The sequence below is a fragment of the Mobula birostris genome, chromosome 8 (assembly GCF_030028105.1).
Source record: "Mobula birostris isolate sMobBir1 chromosome 8, sMobBir1.hap1, whole genome shotgun sequence".
Taxonomy (NCBI): domain Eukaryota; kingdom Metazoa; phylum Chordata; class Chondrichthyes; order Myliobatiformes; family Myliobatidae; genus Mobula; species Mobula birostris.
The window spans coordinates 54,607,702-54,613,701 of NC_092377.1; the positions used below are offsets into that span (position 1 = coordinate 54,607,702).

Below are 6,000 nucleotides of genomic sequence, written 5' to 3' on the forward strand. Positions count from 1 at the left end.
AATGACTGCTGAGAAAATATCATGCTCAGTATGATTACTTTTTTTAAATTAATATGATTCAGTTGGTTAAATTTATTAAATGTAATTTAATTAGATGATACATGCATTTTGTAATAGCTCAAGTACTTTGAATGGTTTTATATGCCTCAGAGCAAGTGCAAATCAGTGGCACAGTTAAATGGGCAGCACACTAACACAGGTAATAGAGTTGCTGTTTTATCACCAATGACCCAGGCTCATCCTGACTTCGGGTGCCTGTCTGTCTGGAGGCTGCACAGTTTGCTTATAAGCACATGGGTTTCCTTCTAGTGCTCTGTTTATTGTCACATCTCAAAAATGTGTGGTTAGTAGGTTATCAAGACATTGTAAAATGCCTCTAGAACATAGGTGAGTGTAGAATGTAAGGGAAGTTAATGTGAACATGAGGAGAATAAATGGTATTAGTATAAATGGGTGCTTAATTGCAAACATGTATTCAGCGGATTCAAGGACCTGCTTTTGTGCTGTACACCTCCTAAGAGTATTAAAGATAACCACAAACATTAAATTTCAGTGACAAATTTGACCACCAAGCAACAGGGCTTCTACTGTCAAAGCTATTCTGTGGGAGCAATCGACTTCTTATGCTGGGGACAGCCTTAGGCTAAATCGCCAACATGTGAGTCCAGATAATTAGATGAGAACTTAAACGGAGAAGAAGGCTGATGGACATGTGTAATAAGATGCTTCGAATATCAGATATCCTAGCTGCAAACATACATGAAATAGTAAGGAACATGGGAGAGAAGCCCAGCTCCTGCTCTGTAACAGGCTTTGTTGGAAGCTGGAATTTATCCTCCTAGTATGGAATATGCTAGCCATCTCAATTTCAACATCTGCAGCTCAAATCATAACACAATAGCTGGCAGCTTTCATAGCAGCATAAACAGAACTGACATCTGAATGTTACACCAGAACTTACATTTATGCCATATGAGTTCAGGTTGTTATTACAATGTATATCAGGAATCAAAAAAAATCAGAGGATGCAATAATCCTCAACAGATTAGAACTGATGAAGCCTTATCACAAGAGAATCAGACATTCATTATCCTCATTTAATAAGACAATATTCTGATCCCATGATTACTATTTCACTAGTTTTCCTGCTGTTGCCCTGCATTCAGCACCCAACCACCTCAACCTAGTACTGAGATTGTCCTTTACAGCCATTGGCAACCATGTTTAAATTATATCTGATTGTGGTCATGGGAAGAACCATAATCATGTGGGATGGATTTGAACTACAACAATGCCAAATATGTGGAGAACAGACACTAAAAATTTATAAAAGAGGGTATGTACCCAGCCTTTAATTGTTTTAGCTTAAATATGATACACAATATTTATTGAGTGTGTTCATAAATAGTAATAAAGTGGACTAGAATAGACTATGGTAAACTAGGAATTTTGGAGTGGTGAATAATTTATGGGAGATTGGTATCATTTGCAGGTCAGAATTGAATTATCACTAATAGTTCTTAAGAAAATGGGAAACTTCTTTCTCAGTTTACTGCAGCACTTGCATAGAAAATCTTCTACATTGCAAAGTCTATCTGTAGTTAAAGATGGAAACAACTATTTGTCTATTCTTTCTTGCTGGATGTGCATTTGTTGTAATAAAAGTAGAAAATGATAAAATCAATCAGTAGATTAGGCAGTATTTGTGGAAAGAGAAGCCAATCTTACATTTCAGGTTTGATACATTGAGTGCTTCCAACATATTCTGCTTTCATTTCAGATTTCTAGCACTTGGAGCTTTTGAATTTCATTTACTAGGCATTTGCTATGATCTGTCAAGGACATCAGGCAAACAGCAAGGTTTCTTGAATGGATAAAGTTGATCTGGGAAGGATGAAGTGAAGAATTCAGCAATGTGCTGCATAAGATTAGAGAATGTTTGGAAAATCAGGAGGAAAGAGGTGGAGAAGTAGAGAAAAAGTAATTGATCTTTGGGCCCTTTTATCTATATGACAGCCATCAGTAACAACATTTCAAAACCTGGCAGTTTCCATACAGATATATGTCCACACTGTTCGATCAACCACCAACTCCCTATCCCTTGAGTACTTCTAAACTCTTGACAGCTTGGTGAATATTCAGCACGAATTAGTTAACAAATCCACCCCCCCCCCCAAAAAAAGCCACTGCCTTCATTTTCTGTACCTTTGCAAATGAACTTCGGAGTAACTGAGCTAGCAGCAATTTCACCTCTGGATTACGTGGCTGTAAGTTCCAAGCTGCACTTGAGTGACTTGAAGAAAAAAAATTGGGCTGGCATTCCAATACAGCAGTGAGGGGGTGTTCTGCAGTCAGGGATGCCAACTTTCAGCTGAGCTGCTAAAACAAGGCCCTGCCCATCTCTAACAGATGACAGAAATGATCCTGATGCAATACTTCTAAGTAGTGCAAGGGAATTAACCTCACTGTCCTAGCCTTTCTTCATTCGCCACCTAACATTGCTAAAACATTGATTACATAATCATTATCCAATATTCCTGGGAGCTTACTGCGTGTAAACTGGCTACTTTTTTTCTAACAGCTGGAAAAAAGTGCAGGTCTTTATTTAACACACTTAATCACACACTTTACTTAACACCCTTTAATGCTCTTAAATATTTGAATTTATCTTTTTCTGAACTCAAAAGCTTTTCTGATTTTAAACTACCTATCACCGGCTGCTGCACTCTGAAATTCCACAAACTCTCATCCTGTCTTAGATTAAGACAATCCTTGCAAACTCTCTCACCAATCCTAATGCGAACATGTCAGATTTTGTTTGATAATATTCCTTTGATACACAGTGGGATATCTCACTATGTAAAAAGTGCTATTTAACAGATGTTGTAATGAACCCTAGTTGATCATAGAGAATGGAAGGGATGGAAGAAAATGAAAGATGAGTTAAGTGACAAAAACCAATAAAAGATTAAATATAAAATGCTGTGGGTGAGGCAAAACATAAACTGATTCTGAAAACCCTGGCTCAGGCACATTTATATTTATTTGCATTCACGTGAAAATAAAGGTGTATCTTATAATATTCTGAAGCAACATTGTAAAATATATATTGAGACCTTTGGCTCCATGGCCAGTTAAGCTATTTGACGAAACACTCAATGAGCTTTATTCGTGGATTTTACAATTGTCGTCATACATCTGGCATGCTTCACTACGCTTACATCTCGGTAACAAAGCTTCATTCATTGACTGGTACTGTACAACCTTACTTGTTGACATGTTTGAAGAAATTAGTTTGCATTTATATTCAGCACGTTTTTTTTCTCTCTTTGATTTTCACATGTCTTATTAGCTTCCTCACACGACACCTAATGAGCCATCACACCCTTCTTGGATTGTAAAAATGCTTGAAGTGCAGCATGACAGGAAATCTAATTACGAATGTACCACGGTAAAATGCAGCATGGAAATTATGAGACAAAAGAATGCTACAGTTTGACACACTCTTTAAAGAAAAAAACGCCACCGATATGCGTCTAGCATGCTAACTTTGCCTCCTGACTTCCTGCCTTCGGAAACAGCAGCCTATGCTCATCTGAGGACACTTATTGTCACGTAACACACAATTTAAATTTGCATATAACAACTAATTTTAGACCAACCTATAAAAAGAGCTGTATCTTATTAGGCCAAATAACACGAAACGGCCAAAATAAATAAATCTCACGCTGATTCGAAGTGGGCATAGACAATTGCACATTGATCTTGTGCTTTCCAGATCAAAACGTTGACCTTAACATTGGGATACTACTGAAGCACAGAAGTCCTATTCAATGGCCAACTCCGTTTACCCCTCCAACAAAAAAAATCTTTCATCTGATGCCACGGAAAGGGATTTCATCCCATAAATCATTAATTAGCCGTTCTCCTTGAGTTAGGTAAGAACTGTAAGGTGGGGGGGGGGGGGAGAGAGAAGAGGATTTCGGTCGCTCATTGATGTCTTTGAACTGTTGGTCGGGAGTCTGCAAAAAGAACAACACCCTATCCACAGACCAAATCTGCAACCTCTTCCTACAGTGATGGCTGATTTTAACCACTCACCTGGTTCACGCACTCTCCTGTATATTGTGTTGCAAATGCGCATTTCTCCCCCCCCCCCACAACAACGATGGGCACCAAGAACACAAAAGCGGCTATGCTATTAGATGTAAATTTTCATTTGCGGTGGATTTATGATGTAAAATCTTTCGGGATTTTTTTTGTCTCAAGCCAACCCCGTAAATCTGGACTTCCCCGCTAATGGATATGATGAACAAATGCGATCACTACACGGCTGCAAAGAAGAGAGACAGAGAGAAAGAGCCCTGAAGGATGTCTGTGCTTGCCTTAAACTGATGCCATAAACTATTTCCAGGAAAGAATGCTGGCCTTCATGCTTCTTTATTTTATTGTAAAGAAACGTTTATTTTTAACAAAGTGAAATACTGGTATTTTCACACCAGTCTACATCCGTGTTAAGAGAATACCATCTATATTCCTATACGTCAAAATAGTGCTCTGAAAGCGAACCTCCGCCTTCTGGTACTCGGAACCGCTGGTAGTTGATGCAGATTACTCCCATTAAATTAAAAATAATTGTGTTAAAACTGTATTTTTTTTCCCGCTGACTTCTCTCGATGAAGTTAAACCACAGAGACAGCATGAAAATCCACCTTTCCTACTACCAACACCACCCCCACCCTCTACTCCCCATAAAAGAAAACCCATCAGTGACTTACTGAAAATACACGGGGAAAGCTCGCCAGGGCGGGTGCCACTGAGGTGGAGTAGAGGAAAGTGGTTAACCTGCAGGGCGGTGAAGGGCGCAGGATAGGATACTGGCGCCAAGACCTCGCTTGCACGAACTGGGCTGGAGAAGCCTCCCGAACCACTCCAGCCGCGCGCGCAGCCGCACAGCGCCGACGAGAGGCAAGACTTAGAACGGAAAATGTGCAAAAATAGCTCTTCAACTACTATTTCTCTCCTTTTTCAAATGTATTATCATGGCTAAAGTCGCAATTACCGAAAGGTGGGTGGCATCACTGTCAGTTTACCTGTGTTATTTTTATTTCCCGCCCCTTCCTCAGTGACAGACCTGTCAAGACTGACTCATAAAAGGCGTAAGACTCCCGTTATTTCTATCCTGAAATGTAGTCTTTATAGACACTCTTGCGTGCCGAGCGCTCTAAATATTGACAGCAAAATACTGAGCTATTTAATTTTGTGTTACAGAACTACACCTTGAGAAGCGCTTCAAATTCAATTACGGAAAACTCGAAATGTGTAGCTTGTTTTGAAAATCCTTTTGGTTTTATATTGTTTATGAAGTCTGACCAGGACAAGTGATGTGTTTGATAGAACCAAAATCTCTGCGAATGGCATTGCATTTCATCGTTCATACCATTATGTTTGTTTTGTATTTATTTACAAAACCGACTGCAAATGCTTCTCAATTTCTTTCACATTACTGTAGACATGTAATGATAAAGCTTCGGTGTAGTAAACTCAATCTTGCTGTACCTTCACCACAAGCGTAAGGTACGTACTTCAAACCGAAATATTAATAGAAAAAGTAAACAGTATGTGCTGAATTTTATATACACTATGGACTTCTCTTGATGGAAATAGGAGGTCGCATGCTTAATTAACATAGAAACTAATCCCATGCCACCACTCCCCCACCCCCATCCAAATCTGTGAGTGATCGTTCAACTTCCAACATAGTGCTGGATGTCATAAAGCGAAATGAAACAGAAAAAAGTGGACTCGTTTTGAATACAATAAATCTACTGCTTAGAAAATTAGCAGGACATCCTGACTTCAACCAACAACATCAAATGTCAAATCATTCACTTCACTGTTATTTCCTGTTGATTTTCACATAACCTTCATAACAATGATTGCACTCAGTTATGAAGTACTTCAGGATAACTTGAGGTAGTTAATGGCCATGTATTGATG

At 39.0% G+C, this 6,000-nt stretch overlaps 1 protein-coding gene across 1 annotated transcript in view; it reads right to left on the minus strand.

Annotated features, from left to right (window-relative positions):
* nrxn1a (neurexin 1a) overlaps window positions 1–5,037 on the minus strand; it is a 1,764,001-nt gene extending 1,758,964 nt beyond the window's left edge. Inside the window, exon 1 of the mRNA XM_072265192.1 lies at window positions 4,779–5,037. The gene's annotated coding sequence lies outside the window, so the exon portion shown is untranslated. The remainder of the gene's footprint in view (window positions 1–4,778) is intronic.
* Window positions 5,038–6,000: the final 963 nt, after the last annotated feature.